Below are 19,669 nucleotides of genomic sequence, written 5' to 3'. Positions count from 1 at the left end.
TCACGAAATTATAACTAAGCGGGCCATCAGTGAAGTAATAACAGCGGCTTGTGTAACACACGTGAAGTAATTAGTAGTAGTAGGCGATTGAGCTATACTTGATAGCCGCATTATCTCGAAGTAATAAACATAAAACTAAATGAGCAATAGACTATATCCAAGAAGTATATAAGAAGTTCTAAATTCCATGAAATTGTCTTGAAATAATTTTAAACGCAACCAATCTCTTACGTCAGGTTACCACAATGTGGCATTACTGCATTGGGCACGTTTCGTAAATTCAAATATCTGACAAGATGAGCGCGACCATCGTAATATAGAATTACAGGTGAGAAAGTTGACGGAGTTTTTAAGGTACTCTGAAGCTTCCTATTGTTCAATTGGTAAAATCAAATAACTACGAAGTAAGTCCGAAATATGAAAAGGATAGCCTTAAAATGGTTTCTAATCGAGACCAACTGTACGAAAAGTCAACGCCGTCCTCTACAGTGCGCAATTATTGTCACAACCGTTTCACGAAAAGGGTGACAATTTTTTTTTTGTAATTTTTCGTTGAAATCTGACGTGTCTTATTTTGAGCAAAAGCAGCAGTCAGACAATGAAATGCTTTAAAAGAAACTAAAACGGAAAAAACCTTTGCGCATTGCCATTACCTTCGTCTGTGACTAGTTTTTGCTTTTAAAAAAAACTTTGTCTTCGGTTACGAATGACGTATATGGCCTTATGGGTGTCGTGCACCCTCTCCAATTTTGGATTCGAGGCTTCCCTTATATGTATAGTATAGGCGTTCTTAAAAAGCTGCACTGGTTTTTCTTGAAACTGCGTTCTGTGCCTTTCGTTTGGAGCTAACCGCAATTAAAAGTTATATTATCCAAATATATGAAGCTGTTTAGCAACACAACGATTGTTTCTTCGGTCTTCCCTTTACATAGTCCTTTTGAGGCGGTATAAGTTCAAACTGTACGATGAAAGGCCGATGAAATGACTAGCTAATGTACGAATTGACCTTAAAGATGAATCACCTGTAAATGGTATTCAAACCGCAACTGCTTACAAGCAAGCGCAAGAATTACATTGTTCTACTAATGAATTACAAAAGGCAACGTAGGCGAAAATTGAGCCGTGAAGAGCAGTCCCGTGCCGCGAAGGGTATTTCACTTTGTTATTAAAAATTTTTCATGGTCATCTCTTACCAACCTTTCACTTCCTCTTTTCGTCCGAGTCGCTGGCCACTTCAGCCGCACACGTCGCATCGGTTGGTGAACGAAACTTCATTGTGTTCATCCTCAACCTGTATTCAACCGTGTCTATAAATTCAACTGTGGAGCACTGAAGCTTGTACGACGTTTCGTTCCAGACGGACAAAGCAGTCTGACAGTGCCGCTTTGCCTCTACTTATAGTTGAATGTCATGTTCGACAATGAACGTTTTCGCTATCCAGGCACGATGTACTAAAAACCGGCAGATTACTGTCCAGGACTTACCATTTGATTTCTTAGACAACGCTAGGTTCTTTGTAAATGCAAGGCCCCGTGACTCATGACGGTGACAGGCCGCGGCTGCTTATGCCGACATCTATTCTCAGAGAACAAATTCGTAGAGACAAAATATGGCTCTTGTAAAGGAAGGAAAGGCGCAATAGGGCAAAAATTTATCAGAGCTTTATCTCCAAGTACGAACCATCAACAATTCATTGTTAGTCACAGAACTACATGCAAGGCCTGACTAGGCGAGTATCTATTCTGTCGGGCATACTAAGCTTAAGTAACATCGAAGGATTTTATAATCAATACCAAATCAAAACTGCCTTAAGTTAGGTGACACCTTTGATAGGATGGAAGGTTACGAGCACAAAAAAAATACTAAATAAAATTTCTATTTTGAATTTATTTCTGTTTGGGTAAGATATTATTTGCCACAGTTGCTGCGAAACTCATGAGATTTGAATGTAAGAATTTGGTCTTCAACAAACTTACCCGACCTGTGAATGTGTTGGAACAATACCTTTCCACATGTTTGAAGTTCGTTAGGAAACCTCCGTGTAGCATATAGCTAATGGCTAAGAAGGACGGTAAAATAAACTAATATTTTTTTGATCCTACAACTGATTGCAATCAGTGCTTTAAATACTAATCAGTACATAGTAGTCACCTAAAGAATGAGTCCGCGTTTGAAGGAGTCATAGGTTATTTCAAAAAGGTCTATATTTTAGCTATTATGGTTGATCTATATGTTACAGTTGTATCATAATCTTATATGCATGTTTTTTATTTGCTTAAATGATAATTAATAAAAGTAACTAACGTTTTATTTATTTCGAGGCGTAGGAATTTGAAAATATTGCAAGAAGAAATACTATTTAATTTCGGGAACTATCTCGCCGTACCTATAAGGTATTTCTCTGTACTGATATAAGGACATTTTGTTACACTTATAACTTTTCATTTAAGTTGAGGCGTTGCGTGAGGCGCACGGCGAGCCGTTAAAACAAACGGTGTCGTTACTCCATGGTGATTTGCGTGGGTGGTTTTGGTTTAGCCGAAACTCATAATCGGATGGCTTACGTTTTTCGCTTCTTCACTACTAAATAAACCCAGTGTGACGGATATGCTGAACAACGATGAGAAGCTATAAAAAGTAAAAGCTCCTTTTTGAGGGCTTTGTGATACGTTTGATTTCAGGTGCGCTCCACTGCAATGCCAGCAGTCTCTAACCCTAAACAATAACCCCGTGACCTTAAATGATACGCGCTTCTTTCTCTCATGAGACAAAGCTATTTCAGGTTGCTGTAATTTGATTTTACGTTCGTCTTACCCGCCTATCAGGGCATCCGGCATTGCCACGCAATCAAATGGGTGCCCCCCAGGCTTACTGGAAATAAGGAAATTTTCGTTTTATGCGTAACGGCTTGTTTGTTCAGAAAGCGCAAGCAGTCAGGGGTCCGAAGATGGAGTATGAACTCACAGCAGGAATATTGAGGAAATTGACTTGGGGTAGTCATATGTGAAATAATTACACAGGCAATATTTTAGCCTTATATGGTTTTACTCACAGTACCTGAGATGAAATAGTTATTTGTAAATAAACAAATAACATGGAAAGACAGAATAGGTGCTTTTTTACAGATCACTGGCTCATTTTAAATACAACCTTAAGATTCATGTCGCGTTCGTTAATTTGGGTGAAATTTACTTTATGTTAATATCACACACCCGGAAAAAGTGACTTGACAGCTTATCGCAGCTGTGTTTCGAGCTCTAATGTATGGTATCACCGTTAGGTATTCCACCAATCGACTCATTCCCATCACGAAACGTAGTAGTAGTCTAGACCACAACGTATTCCTGAGATTAGCAGGTCAATAAGTTACCCACTGGGCTATCACGGGACAGCCAACCACAGCCTAGATTAAATAATATGGCGCTCATTTTCTTCGTGTGAAACTGTTTTGACTAAGCACACTATACATGTGTCACAAAAAAAAAATTAATTCACCCGAGCTGTGTTGCTTCGAAGCGAATCTTTATATGGGCGAGACCTAAAAGGCAGGTTCGCAATATAATCCTGTAGGGATTTAGCTGTTGACTGGCTAATCTATTTTTTTGTGAAAATACTCTTTCTGGTTACAACTTTTTGTGTACTAGACGACCCATAAACTGAACGATTTCCATTAGCGATTCATTTATAAAATATCACAAAATGTGCTAATAATGCTGAATTCTCTATTTACAAACATACATTGCATCGCTGATCGCAAATTTTTTCCTTATGATGATCAACACAACTTAAGAATTTAATGGCATTTAATGGAGAAATGAACTGACTAATTTTGTCTTTATTTTTCTAGCTAATCGTGATCACTGAAAAGCGACTATACTATACGTTGCTGCTTTAAACATGAGCAGTAACCAGACAACGATACACGTCCCGGTCCTAAAATCCAAAAAATTATTCAAATTATATGCGTTAGATCCACACAAGCAATAAACACACATCAAAATGGTTAAATATGCCTCTCTTCTATGACGATTCCGCACTGCGGTGTTGCTTTCTGGTTTCTTCATGCCTATTAGTTTCCTCGTCAAAGAGTGATTCACTTCGGGCGATCAAGCGCCTAGCCGCAACAACCTTCTAGGCTCCTCAACGATGCCTAATTAATGACCGATAACGGATTAAGCTGGTTACGTGCTAGTGCTAAAATTAGAAAAAGTACGGCAAAACGCTTGAAAGGCGTTTTGAAAGCTCTGTCATAAAAATGCAACGATGTATTCCTTACAGTACTTACTTAAATTGTCCAAATAGGCCTTCGTTATTTAAATATAAGTTCATATATTTGCTTGCATTTTTTTTAACGTGAATGAGTATATAGTATGTTGTGTATAAAATTTCATCTAATAAGGTCGCGGATTTCCGTATGTTGACGATCATAGGGTAACGAATAAACTACAATTCAACTTCTTCGTGGAATACAAGTATGGTCTGAAACCGCCTTGAATCGGGCCTCGCACGTTGAAGCCCCCAACTGCTGCCGTTACTTGTACGTTACAAGGGACTAATTCCAAATAGACAGCATGACAGTCCAGTCTGACAGCAGCAAAATGTTTCGCTTCGGAATGATTTAGTTCGCTAGATATATATCCGATCATTTTTAAATTCTGAATTTATACACACTCTTCTTTGAAGAAACTATCTTCATAGTTAGTTTTTATATTCCCGGAAGAAAGCACAGTGAGCAAGTTATCACAATTAAAAATTTGAGGACGAAGTTTTGTTTTCCATTGTCATGATTCGTCTGTAGCTTCAGTTTTTTCTTCCTATTTTTTTCTTTTTCGTGAAAAGTTTCTCAGGGTACTAAAACTTTCAACATTTATAACTGTCAGTACATAATCAAGTTCAAGTTAAAATCATAAAATATTGTACTAATAATAATTAGAGTTCCCTTACTTGCCTAAAAGATTTTAAGGCGACCTCCTAATACTTGAAGGTTTTCCTCAAAATCTCAAAAATTATTTTTTTTACTAAGTAGGCTGGGGTTCAGCGATCTAGTATTTTCCACCAGGTTGAAATCCTACGCACGAAAGTCGAAGCAACTGCTTATGCTATACAATTGGAAAAAATATATTTATTCATTTTCTCAAACTTCATCTTTCTTTATGTAGCTACTCAAAGCTCATTTCTATCGTATCCTTTTTTATGCTGATTTATCTGGAATAAATCTCATGCAAACATGGTTCTGCACTAGATTGCCCATAGTTGCTTAGCTTAATAACAATGTGATACTCGAGTGGCACATTTCTATTTTCATGGATGTAGATTCCCGTGTATCTATTAAAGACCATTCTGTTATATTCTAAAATTTCTCCTCAGTTGAGCCTCATTGACCCACTGGATACAGCATGCTGCTCTATATATATCTATATACATATATATACGTTTTAACGTGTAGCCACAGACACTACTGCCGTAGCTCTTTTATTAAAGTTCAATTTAAATGAATTTCATTCAGTGAAGGCTTCACCGGAATAAACCTGGAGAGAAGGTGGTTTGACGCCGAAAATCTTCAATCCGACAAGTGAAAAATGGTTCAAAGAATTAAAGTTGAGATGTCTTATACATATGTAGACTAGTTTTAAATTGGATTTCAGGTTATGTTTTGCCGGAAAATGTCGGTTTTGTTTTTGATTGAAACGAGCTTTACATCTCCACTGACATAATGAATAGCTCTCGAAAGCGGCTATCAATATGGCCGCTGATGAACATGAGGGTCCAATAGCAAGGAGCAAACATATTTGGGTGGTCCATTGTTAATAATTTGCCGGTAGCATTTCTGGTTAGAATTCTAGTTAGATTCGAAATCTAAGTTCATTGGTTAGACATCCCCTTCCGCTATTTTTCTACAATGTTAATCGGCTGATTTATGCCACATAATTTGTCAGCATCTAAAAAACGTTACGATTCACTATTTAAACGCGCCAACTAGGAGATTCGCTTATTATTTCTATAACTAAAAAATATATTTTTGCCAGCACCGTAATCTCACATCATTCCGTTCAACCATAGGCATCAGTCCTTTGCATCGTTGGAATAAATTACACTTTCAGACAGATCAGCCACCCTGGCTTCGATGCTGGCTCTCCTTGTGATCCGCCTTGCCTCGACAAACGTCAATAAGTGGCATCGCAAGGTCTCGTCGCCGGTCGGGCTAAACAGTGTTCGACTGTAGATTAATGCCGATATATATATACACACACACACACACACACACACACACACACACACACACACACACACACACACACACACACACGTTGATGCTGGTTTTCTTTTTATCATACCAATACCATACGCAAATCTTACGCCTGTCAAAACGAATCGTTTGATAGCCAGTGACCTACTAGCAATATGGCAGAGTTTCCAATGTAATGTATTATTCTGCTACGATTACTTGGGCTGAATTTGATGTTCTAAAAGTCGGACTAGCTGAATGTGCGTATTAGTACCGTTTACCTGGCGATCTTCTCCTTTTCTTTTTGCCCAATGACGTCATTAGACAATGCAACATTTTGTGGACCATTATTAACAATCATCAGTTCAGCTTCGAATTCAGGTAAAAAAAGATCTATAATTGAAAAAAATCATTAACAAAATCCAATCGTCATAAAGTTCATACGTAGATATAGACTTGTTGATGTATTATATTATATGCAGACGTAAATTACTTACTTAGAATAATTATCTCGCAGACTATTTCTCGCGGAGATAAGCTGGTACAATACTTGGCTGTACGGCGAGCGTAGAGTGCGGCTTCCATTCAAATTTTATGGCTTACTTTGTCGGTCGCTTTGCTGGCCAAGCCACAAAAGAGCGAATGCGACGCCGGACTAAATCAGGGCAGAAAAATAGCATCACCGTTAGTTACCACACAAGTACTACAACACCATTACAACTTGCTATTGATGCTAGCGACCTGCAGGTAATGCGTAGCTCAAGTCTTCGACGCTGATTGGACAAGTCGCTTATAAACATCGACAGACTGATAGCTAGCGTAGTCCAGCTGCCAAGCGGCCAAGGAGCCACTGCGTTCGACGGTCGACAGACAGCGAGAATTTGGTGGCTGTAACAGTTCAGCAACATCCGCGTCAGGGGTAACAGCGTATTCCTGTTCTTCGTTTGTGAGTGAATCTCTTTTTTGGGTAGATTTTTTTCCGACGCGTATAGCTGCTACCCCGTTACTGTCTCACGTTCAGCGCTTGCCTGTTTTGGTCTGGTTTTGCTGCGGCTGCTCTTGTAACTTCTACGTTTGCTGTTTCAACCTCTGATGCCAGTTCATGCGAATGCTGAATGACTGGTAATGTCGAAATCTTGACCGCCCGTTCAACGTCTGAAGATTGAGGTTCGAACGTTATACTATACTTTTATCTCTCGCTCACTCTGTTGCTAGCACGCGCCGTTATCTGTCTGATTTTCGTCGATGTAGTTTTCAAGAAACGCTATTTACTTGCCTATCATCGAAAGTTCGCCTAAGTTTCAACGTTATTATTGCGTTGATGGTCACGGTGTCTCGTCATTATTATCGGTTGATTAAGTTGATATTTGTCGAGTGAGCAATGTGGACAATTGCAGAAAAGAATCAATACGAAAACTGCAATTTTTCTAATTCAAGACCTGCCTTGTTTGCATGCATTTTTTGGCGTTTGACCAACCAGCTTATACCGATGAGTATCGGTACCGAGAGTGGAGCCAACAAGCGCGGACAAGTTCCGGGAACGGTCGCTAATGCCGAAGGTTCATGAGGTAACTTTAACAAGGCCGGAAAACTGCTAAAAACTGAGAAAGGCTCTAGATAATAATGAAAATGCTGAATGCTGAACAAGAGTAACTCGAGTTTTTTTTTTTTCATTTTCTTGATAGTATGGCAATTTCAAAGACCATTCTAAAACAACTCTATTAAAATTATCCTTGAATTTGATAGATTTCAAAAGGTACATTTCTTGTATGACGGTGCTCAGCCTCTAGGTTAAACAGAATATTAACACGCGTATAAAGGCGCATATAATTGTGACTAGGTTGCAATCGTCGCGCCAGCAACTTTGATAAAACACGATTTTTTGGGGGTGATATCCGGAAAAGTCTTCGTAAGGTTTTCCGGACGATCTTTATAGCGAAATTTCGGCAGGCCGCAGCCGATAACAATTGCATTTTCCTCACCCTACGATAGGGCTTATCAGTGCTATCCGTGAAGACATAGTCGACTTTAAACTTTAGAATTAGTTGTAGCAGTACACACGTTGAATTACGCTTCCTTTTGAGCTGCCAGTACACCAAGTGTATTTGTTTGGGATGCTGAAATCCCATTTACATTTAAGTTCCCATTTACAAACCAAACCACGCCACCGGTATAATCGACGGAAACAAATATGTCTTCCATGAATCACGTTCAGTACAAAACATCTAATCTATAAATATTTAAATTTTCTTGTCAAGCTTGCTCGAAGTCTATCTGATCTACGACGTCATATAAGTCTCGCAGAGACAGCAGATTTCGCAGTTGTCCAAAATATGTTTTTCGCCTTAAATAGGTAGTAATATAATGCGAATCAATCGCGATGTAAGCGTCGTTCCTTCAACGAAATAAACTGTGCTGAATTGACTAGTGTATAGCTCAATTTCCATTTGATTTCTAGTTATAAGTTTTAGGCATACGCAAGCATTAGTTTACGCTCTGAAGGAATTGTGGGTTTGTACAGTGTATTGGGTAGGTCTTTGAACTTGTCAGCCTGAAGGGTTTCATATTCCAAAGCCCTTTTGCTTTGCCTAGATTTGAAGAACAGGAATACGAGAGATTCTTTCACAGAAGTCGAAGTAAGCTGGCTTTTGGTCTCTGTGACTCTTCGTAATCATTCGGTTTACGATGCCGGTATATTCCAGTTTCCCTGATTTAGTTATATCAACCAGAACGAATAAATGCAACTCAACAAAGTGTGTAGAATTGTCGCAAAATTTCAAGACAGCGCGGCGAATGCGAATCAGAGGGCCATTCTTCACTACCACTAAATTCAGCTTCCAGATTCCACTTAAAACCCAAACCTGTTACAATTGATGACTCATTTTTTTTTACGGGTTGCGTTGCTTTTACTAAGATTCTTTAGGAAATTTCTCATGTGCCCAGCTGTTACGGTCGAGACTCTAAAATCTTTCTAGTCGACCCTTTGCCGTTTTTGTGACGTACCACTCTTTGAAAGCACTTGCCGAGGACAGTGAAATGAGGCAAACGTCTATTTTAATTCCTAATATATCTTATGGCCATACGAGAAACATACTTCGCTTAAGCTCGTTCGTCTTTTGAACGAAAACACCAATAAATTTGTCGAAACTGTTAATTAAGTCCAGTACGCCTCGATCTATCACGAAAAGATTCCTTTAAGTTACGATACGCTTCTTACCTTGGCTATGGTTGTCTGGTTACAATAACTATTGCGGTTCGTAATCGTCGGCCAGGTATAATACAACCCTGGCAATTTTCTTATGTTTGATTTTAGCGAGGAACAGAAGCGTATCGGAAAAATCGTCTGTTCCAATTTGCAAGTCTATCACAGAACGAAAAAGAATGATCTGTTTCTCTGAAAGAAGTAAGACATATCTGTGAATTTTTTTACCTATGCGTAGCGCAACCGTTACTACTCCCATTAAACGAACAAAAAACCAGCTCAAAACTAGCGATAGTAAGATATTTTCAACGTGGAAAAATGGCCTATTTACCTCTAGACTAGCTCTATATATTAATTAGTATTTAAGTTTACCTCATTTAAAAGATTTACTATGCTTTTTATAGGGCTGATTGTGCCATGAAGATATGAACAGCTATCATAAATTGGTGACATAGATTTTTTAAACTGGAAGGTTTTCTATATAGGATACATCACTCACGAATACGTTATATACTACAACAAACCTCTGTTCTTATTTGTTTTAACTAAAAAACCGGCCGATATTTTACGGTCGGGCATATTACGTTAAAATGTAAGAGCCAATCATTTGTGAGGCCAATGGGCCAGACTTCTTCCGTTCACAAGTCTGTTTGGTTACGTATCGATTCGGAAGCCATTAGCTTAGGACTTTATTGTTATTGTTTCTAGCAATTTATGATAGCTTTAAATCGTTACATCAAGATTTCTTATTAGCCATTCTAGTTCCAACTTGGGATTTTTATTTTCGATATACTTGAGTGCGTAAAGATGTCTCTTGTAGAGAATGGAAATAAACTTTCCCAGGTTACAGGGATACGGATGTAGTCCGTATTACCGAAACTGAACTGCTTGGTTAATATCTATGATCGCAGAAGTTTTTGCATTAACTATTTAAAGGTGAGGCTTCACTACCAGCTTAGCCCTTTTAAGACCATCACTTGCACCTCCGCAAAGCTGGGACTAAAACATAATGTCAGCTATAGTATACAAATGTATGTTGTCGCAGAACGAAAGGGATTATCACGTCAAAGAAGATGACGATTCCATAATATTCTCGAAACTACATGCGTGTAGTCACTGTCTCGTTGCCATATTATCATTTCCATTAATGACAACAGTAACGGCAATAACATCCATCAACTTCAAAGCAAACTCTCAGTTCATATTCTCTTTAGTATGTAAATGGTCCTCTTTCTCTTTATCTCGAACCCCCGTTTTGACGTTTGCGCTTGTCTTTTCCCGCTCGTGTGCTCATGCTACTATGAGCAGAGCAAACGGCCTAAACGATTCGAATACTTCTCAAACAGAGTCGAACCAGGGTGCAATAGAAAAGGTAGTGGCAAGGTTAACAGCCACGGAGCAAACGTCTGCGTGCTACGAATAGACAAAAGTGACGAAAAGCAATTTCTTTTCCATTTCTGCCGCTTTGCGTGGATGTGTGACTGGCTGCGCTGGGCGTATCAGCGCCAGCGAACGGCTCTACGTCACTCGCTGTTGTTATAGATGTTGTCGTGGCCGTAGCCACTAATGACGTCAAAGTCGCGCCTCCTCGCGACAGAGGTGACTTGAGTCAAATCTGGTTCCATTGTCAAACAGACGTCCGAAGAATCGCTACTCCGACCAAGGTGAAGTCCTGTAACTTGCCATCTATAGCGAAAGGAGCTAGCAGGTGGAAACGTCGAACTAATATAAAGCAAGCAAGTCACCCTACTGACAATCCGATGGGGCGTCCGAAGGTACTTTCGAGGAGGTACTGGAGTTACCGGTCTGACAAAGGGACGGAAAAATACGGGGATGCCATAGTTGGCATCAGGCTTTCGTCGATCTTTGCTGGAGATTTTGGCCGGAACCAGTATTATAGCATCCAAGATGCAAAGCTCCTCAAAGCAGTGCTCGGAGTTGCTAAGCGTTGACAAGAGGGGAAATTAAAGGAAACAGCTGAAAAGGCAAGGCAGAATGGGAGACCAGTTTCAGGCCACAGTATCAAACCGGCTTGCTGCAGGCTGTGCATGTAGTTTGCTGCTGCTTATTTTCTTCAGTTTGGATCCTTCCGCTCCTTTCATCAACGACAATCAGACAAAGATGGACGCAGACAAGAGAGCAGACAATAATAGACTAATCCGCTTCTGGTATTTCGCAGGATTCCCATTGGAGCGCCAACAGGAAAAATACAAAAAAAAAAAGCGACAGCCATTATTTGATGCAAGAGCATCTCTAAACGAAATACAGAAACAATATAATATTTAAAAAAAAAACAAAAAAAAAGACAGCGACGACGACGACGTTAAATTGTGTGTAAAAATCGACTAAAGAGAATTGTGAAAAATCCGCATATAAATTGTCTAGCCAAAGCGTTGCTGCTGATAGAACAAGTGTAACCCGAGTGTAAGCGATTAAATTTGACTTGTAAGGCTATTTGCACTAGCTTTGTTTTGTATAACTACTGAATAATGAAAGTTAAACGTCACAGTAAATGTTTAATGGATCAGTTTCCGTGGTGAACATTTAATGATTGTTGATCTCCTCGCATAGAGAGTTTATCGGCTTTAAAACAAAAGTCTGCTGGTTTCCTATATCACGTAAACATTTGGAAGGTCGACCCAAGTTGCTGGGTATTTGTCGGACATGCGTGGAACTCTGTGACCGTGCAAATCGTGCTAACCTTATATCATGTAAAAGAAGTATCCTTCCACGTTATTTTTTTATCCTGCCAAGTCTGATCTTCAATTACTAATCTAATTCACCAATTTTTCCTTTGAACTTAGTCTATAAATTATCAAATCGGTTCAGACGGCTTCGACTGAGCCTACGAGTAAACGCTAAGACTTATTATTAAGCGATAAGGATAATTTTACTAGCAAATTTGTGTACAACGCTTGTTTCACTGTGCACGTGCACGGGTTGTTTAATCTAAATTCAGGGCAGACACAGACAGACGAATCGTTAGTTAAAACCCTTCAGTCACCCTTGTAATTGCACGATGCCGAGACAAACTGTTTGCATAGAAAACGCATGGGAGTGAAAAAAACGAGCTGAGCACGGATCACGAACGTCGCTACTTTATCTGCAGAATGTAACTAGTGGATTAGAAGAGTTAATAAATCAATCGTGATCTTGATGTTCCTCCTGAATGGAGCAAAAATTAACGGGAAAAATCATCAACAATTCTTGAGAGCGGGTATCGAATTTATTTACTGCTCGATGTCGATTCAGCTTGTAGCGTACAGCGATCAACATCGATTGTATCTTTTCACATTAATTAATCTTGAATATCCGTGTCCAAATCGGTATACATTTATCTAGTAAAGTAAACAGGCGAAATTTATCAAATGGATTGCAATCTTTCCCGTACTAAAGGCACCGAACATTACCTGGAATCAAGAATGCCGTGCGAACGAATGTACGCTGATATTCAGACATGTCCTCACCGTGTTAGAATTTTGCTAGCTGACCAACGGTGTCATTTTGTAAGCGCACTCACCCTCAGATCCTTTTCAATTATATATAAAATTGAAAGAACATATATTTTCTGTGGTGATTTTAAATAACAGGCATCGTTTCTACTCTATTCAAATAGCAAAAGAATGGTTTCGTTGGCCAGTGGAAACAATAACGGTAGTAGTTTCATCGATCATTTTCCGCGATTCATTAATCGCGGAAAATGATCGATGACTTATTTTTTTCTATTTTTCGTTTGTGGTACAATTTTTGCTGTATTTTCTTTTGGGACAATTTTGTGAAAGATATTTAAAGAAGGTAGGTAACGGGCTTGGTTCTCGCTCAACATTGGGTTCGCTCTTTCAGCCATCTTCCTTATGTCAAATGATAATAGCATTGGTGGTTTTTCCTAAAAAGTACCCGACGGTCGATGGTGGCGATAATAACAATACGCATGAAAAAAACGTTAGTCGTTTAACTTACAGCTTGTACGAAACTGGTAAAGATAAATTAAACAAAAGTTTCTTTTTTAAAACGTGTATTACATAATGTAAGTTAGCAGATTTTTGAGGCACGCCAGCCCTGCCCCTGACTCTACGGCATGTGATACAGCCCATTCCAAACACATATATATCGATGGAAACTGGGTCAGGAGATTTAGACGTGTGATTGTTTTTTATAACTAGTCGTAATCCGCGTGAGATGGATAACGTACAGATATATAGGTGCTTCCGTATATTGTAAACAATTGATTTTCTTCTTTATTGATACTTTTATAACTTTCTACAGTTTTCTCCGATGATAGTGTTGTTATTGTGGCAGCATGACCGATAGCGAACTGCGACCCTTTCTTAAGACTTGCAGCATTGAGGAATCGATGTTTTCTCTTCGGCAATAGCTTAGTCATAAAAAGATCAAGTACCAGGATACGCAATGGTTAGCCGATAATTGAGAGTGTTCGACATTAGTACACTAGTACGCACCTCAACATCTGATCCAGCACATTTGACATACCTGGCTGCTTTTCTTAAAGGGCACAAAGGCGTGCTTTGGACGAAAACGGTCAAATTTTTTTCAGGAGACATTCGCCATAATTTATCAAGTACCTAGTTGTGAGTTGGAACTGGGTTGGGCAGGTAGTATTTTCTGAGGTAAAGTAAAAACTTCAACACCAACTTAGTTTGCTTAATGGTCACCTATAATCGTGAGACTATCTGCTTATAATACCACTTGCCGCTCTTTATCAGCTTATTACTCTACAGGAAAACGAGAATAATTTATATTATGAGATGCTGAATAGGAAGCGATAAAAACGAGTGCTCCATATGCGAACCACGGGTTATTTGCTTTCGTCGAAATGCCACTCTGATCCGGACGCTCCTTTGACTGCCAAAAACACACAGTTTCTCACAATAAACAAATGATAATCTGTTGGCTACTATCGTGCATGCGAAATACCCCGCCGACAAAAAAAACACTTCAAATACATACATTCGTTTAGCAGAGAATATTTGAGAGGGTAATTATTTGCTGCATAATAAGGGTTAGCAAACAGAGATCAGCTTATACGCTTGTCGGTATAGTTATCCTCCGCTATTAGTAAAAAACCAATTCGGAAGCTTCAAGATCTGGTGAATTCACATATGGCTAAAATGAGCCTAAAGAAATGCGGGTAAGTTTACGGATTTAATAATGAACGTGATTTAAAACTACCGCTTACTGATGAGTAATTTACACCGAACTTGAGCCTTTTTTTTCCAGATGAAATTGTTGATTGGCACGAAATGCATCATGATACTCGCTTTCATTTCTCTGTCCCGCTTACGCTTTTAATTGAAAGCAAAAAAGAACGACAAAGAGGATACGTCACATAAACAAACACTTCAATCAGCAGACGAGATGCGGGTCGGACGCAGGCTCACAGGTGGGTGGTGATCACGACTGCGTGCGCCACTTCTCTCCTTTTTCGTCGTTACATCATTTACCGTTTGATATCAGTGAAGATGAAGTCAAGCCGTAAGACCCTGAAGCCACGCATTCGGACTTTAGTAAGCAGCAGCCGCACTAGTAGTTCGTAACAGCATAAGTAGCCGGCGGACCTGCGACAAATTGAAAGGGGTTATACAGACCTGGAAGATCTCAATCCTATGCAATACAGCAGGACGGACTTCGAAGATTGAAGACTTGAGGTCTGTTAGGAAATGACGACAGATTCCTCGTTTGCGTATCAAGTGACATTGAATGATCCTTGATAACAGACCATAAATTAAATACACTAGCTTGTATTGTATTTTTTAGAAATCATGTCGTTAATTTTACTGTGTACGTCTCACTTTGTATCTTTTTGTGTAACTTTGTATCCCTGAGAAAATCAACTATGTCTTCTTTTTGTGCGATAAATCACTAAATTCTTTTTCTGTACATAGTGACGCACTCCGTAAAAGAGTTTGATATCCAGTATATTACGTTTTCCCTAAAAGTAGTTTAATGCAGCAGCTATTAAAAAATCAAATTCTAGGTGAAACGCTTGTGAGCATGATTTCTGTAAAATTAAAAAAAATATTCATTTCCTGTAAAATAAACACTGAAAAAAAAATATATATATATATATATTTTTTTTTTTACGAAAATTATATATGTATACATAATTTTCGTTGCTATCAATTACATTTGACGTGTAGAAACACAAGTTTATGCGTATATATACAAAACAGAAAAGTAATTATACGCCCTTTCTTAACTTTAAGAACGACGAAGGTCTTTTATCACTTTGGCTGAACTTAATTAACAATCTGTTAGCGTCGTTCTCCTGAAAATGATTTATTGTCACAAAAGTATCACCTGCATTACCATAAAATCAATTTTTTACGTACCGATTTTCACATTTATCAAACATCGTACATATGCCGCATCACTAATGTTGACTGCAAATCATCGACAGACGCTTTCAAAAGGTGTCAAACTATCGAACAGATGCCATAATATGCTAAGAAGAACTATGATGATCCGTCACTACCACCATTCTCTAGTTCTGAACATCTCGAACAGATGACCCCTTCGACTATCACGCGAGAAATATTGCCAAACTAAAAAAGGTAACAGATACTAAACTGACTACGTATGTGTGTATATATATATACCTGTTCCATTTGCAGTGGTTAAAAAAGTGTTTAAAATCTGGCATGATTCTGCACTACTATTCCTTTATGTTGTCCAATTATTTGATTTTTCAAAACGAAGTGCGAGTACGACTCTTTGTAACCGTGGATGAGCCATTACGCCGACTTATAAAAATGGCCGCGTTTGTAGTTAATTCGTAGCGATACACCTTCTTTTCCTAGATCGATCTTATGATATCTATGTAAACAGATACTAAAATATCCTGTTTTAATTCGATTATCAATCTAACGTTCCCTTGAATATTTTTAACTCTCTTTCTAAACATAAGAAAGCAGTCATCTGTTCTTTCTTTTGAAATTTCTAACTTAGCGTGCATTAATACAATACTGGAATTAGACTTTGCTGCAGCCAAAAAATCATTATATTCATATGTTTTTGTGTATGTTATTCAAAAAGCATCCACCAGCTTCCTTCTCGCATTACGTCTTTCTCGGGCACGCCGTTTCTTTTTGTACATAGTAAGTAAATACTATCTTCGGCACAGACTGTTTTTTTAGTCAGAAAAAAATGTCCGTCTTTAAGATGTTCTAGGGGAACTGTTTATTAGCATTTGCATATTTATTAATATTACATTAATTACGCCAGAACACCGCAGAGGCCATCTGATCAAGCGATGTAGCCATATTCAAAATTACGCAAGTCCTTTTGCCAGCAGTACGTTCACGATCGCTCCATATCGGCTGCTGAGAATCTGCGAGGCTACTGTCTTCAACAAATGATCTTCCTCTAAATCTCGATAAGGTCTCACCAGTGTAAACCCTGGGTCCTCGCGGAGTCGACCCAAATAACTTTCTTAATTATCGTACTTCTAGCATTCCGATTTGCACAACAGCTGCCTATTCCGTGCCCAACTAGAGTGCACATAGCTCGTGCAATAGCAGTCTGCCATGAGTACATCCCACTAATACCCCCCTCATTTCTACTTCAGTTTCTCTGATTGGGCGGTTAGAATAGAACTAGGGCTCTTTCATGTCGCTGGCCAGGTCAACCAGTCTGATCGCTTACATTTACTGTGTGTCTGTTTGTGTTTTGTGGATCTGTTTAGTTAACACAGTAACGTCATCTTACGGCACCGATTTTGCCAAGACTGGCGATCGATGGCTATGCAACAACACTAACGTTCTCAGCGGCGTATTCCTTTTCCGGAGTATCCGACAACCAATCGCCGTTCCGGGAAGGAGCCACGAGGGTTACTACTTACTTAACATCTGCTGGTGACGGCTCTGGAACTTGGAGACGTGAAGCAACGGATGGTTCGGTAAAAGAGCGGGGCGTCGTCGTCGTCGTCGTCGTCGTCGTCGTCTTCTAAAGGCATTCCACTCGTCCACGTTGCCTCGAATTCTACTACGGCTGTAAACTGAAGCATCAAAACAAAGCGAAAATTATAAAAACCATGCGAAATCAACGCGCACGGATGCCAATGACACAAGGACTTTCCCTTTGAGCTGAATTGGATCGCATGGAATTGAACTGACTGTGTTGTGGTAGGTAATAAATATTCGATTCCTTACAAGAGCATGATGCCGTCAGTTTTAATATTCGACATCTTGAGGAAACACTCAAACATATGATGAGCTACGACTCTGATTGGAAAAAAAGAACGGACAAGGAAAAAAATCGACGAGGCGAGACAGTAGGCGTTTTCCTCTAGTGGGGTGGGGTTCAAAGCCCAACAGATACACTCTGGTAAGGTGCTAGTAGCTTAGATCGTGTATTCCAATTGACCTCATTAGGAAATAGTTCCTTGCTTACGTGGTGGTGGAATCATGTGCGGTCTTAACCAGCTTAAACAGGAAATACACTGGAGAACATAGAGGTAAACATTGATTTTGTATGCGAACTGCTGTACGAACTGTTGCTTCATAGCGTAACCGATGATGTTACAATATGGGCATCTTCTGTTTCCCTTTTGTATATAAAGTATTGAACGATCGTGTACGCCTTATATATCATTGATTAACGAAACGTGTAGAATTAACCCAATGCAAAATAAATATGAGTCATTTAGTTAAAGCAATGCCTACCTATTGCTCAAATAATGGCCATGATATTGATGTCTCTTGCATAGTATTTAGTCACACAGACGCTGGACAAATCGTGTCCCAAGTGAGGAAATTAGAGGACGTAACAGAGTAACAATAATAATTCAATTGCTTCAGTGACTTCAATTGATTAGTAGCGAATGGGCTTTTTATATGTTTACATAGGAATATTCGTTTGAGTAGCGAGTTTCAACACATAGCATGTATTGTAAGTTCGAGAGAACGTTTGATTATCCATCAGCAACAGATCAGCTATAGAGGCGAAAATGACAAAATAGAGACATAGGATTACAAACTTCTATGATCTAACTTGTTTAAGGCTGTACTTTGTACTAGTCGAGCTTGGACAAAAGCGGTAAAAAATTTCAGAACTCAAACGGCTTTCCGTATATCAAATATCTTTTAAATTATAGGTCTTTGCTGATTCGAACAGAAACAGCGTTTGATATACGAACGAATATAGCTACGGTTTTTTCTTTTAGGGTCGAATAAGATCTGCAGTTGTTCCACATGAATGCGATTTGAACTGGATCAACGAAACTAAACCCGAAAACTCAACATCTAGATTAAAAAAAAGTGTCACTTTGACGTCCTAAGGGCGCTAAAATTGTACATTTATAATGAAAACAGAATATTTAGCGACTATCTCTGGCAGCCCACGCGATGTCCATCGAAAGAATCGACGAAGAGTCTTCAAGCCAGCGTGGGTTCCATATCTTAACGAAAAGGAAATTAAATCAGAAAGGGCGCCGTTCTCGTGGAGAAAGCGTTATACCAGGTGCAGTCTTGATACAAGCAACAGACTATTATATTCAACGAAGAACTATTCAATGAAGTGGCTGTTGATGTGAAGAAGAGCTATGATACAGCAGGAATACGGCATCAGGGAAATGTTGTTAGGTTTGTGCTGGGTAGAAGCTTTCAAGAAAATCATTTGATTGGTTGGCTTCATCGTATGTATCATTTATCCGATCCGGTCGTCTAAACCAATCAAAGCAAATGCTATCTAGAATTGTCTCGAAGAATAAGAGCCTATTAATGGCATGCCTCGGAGTAACTTTATGCTAAGGGTAGTTCTCAGAGAATCTGATTGTGTGCTTTAGAATTTCAACTGGGTCAATAGCGGCCAACTGGTCTTGACCAGCACTTTCAGCTTGAAAGTTTCATATGTAAAGCGCAGCATGACACATGGTGGAACATGCCTATATGGTACAATGGACATTGTAGGAGATAACGATTGGCCCATTTTACTCTCGATTTGGTATATTCACTCTGCTTTTTTGCTGCTACTCTTGAAACCGTGGGCCCGCTACCTTAAGCCTACAAGTACACACACGTTTTAGTTACGGACTAATAAGCTGACCACTGTAATCGTAAATACCGTTTGTAGTAGGTCTCCTAAAATTACTAACAATTCATGGTATGTTATATACTCAATAAAATCTTTGTCTGTTAAAAAAAACTGGAGTCAGTTGTAGGCCTTTGAGGAAACCTCAAGTTATACTTTTAACGCAAACATTAGTTTTTCTTGAGTATCAATGT

The 19,669-nt window shown here is 39.0% G+C and overlaps 2 long non-coding RNA genes across 2 annotated transcripts; both read left to right on the top strand.

The window, feature by feature from the left end:
- Nucleotides 1-6,243: 6,243 nt before the first annotated feature.
- On the top strand, nt 6,244-8,766 carry LOC111273972 (uncharacterized). The gene is made up of 3 exons (XR_002688137.2): nt 6,244-6,607; nt 6,974-7,393; nt 7,707-8,766. It is a non-coding gene; the product is annotated as an uncharacterized LOC111273972 (long non-coding RNA).
- A 6,250-nt stretch (nt 8,767-15,016) lies between these two features.
- On the top strand, nt 15,017-18,240 carry LOC111273973 (uncharacterized). Its single transcript, XR_002688138.2, has 3 exons — nt 15,017-15,094; nt 15,847-16,000; nt 17,131-18,240. It is a non-coding gene; the product is annotated as an uncharacterized LOC111273973 (long non-coding RNA).
- Nucleotides 18,241-19,669: the final 1,429 nt, after the last annotated feature.

The sequence above is a fragment of the Varroa jacobsoni genome, unplaced genomic scaffold (assembly GCF_002532875.2).
Source record: "Varroa jacobsoni isolate VJ856 unplaced genomic scaffold, vjacob_1.0 scaffold_242, whole genome shotgun sequence".
Lineage (NCBI taxonomy): Eukaryota > Metazoa > Arthropoda > Arachnida > Mesostigmata > Varroidae > Varroa > Varroa jacobsoni.
The sequence above is the reverse complement of the archived record's forward strand: the minus strand, read 5'-3'. Positions and strand labels throughout refer to the sequence as shown.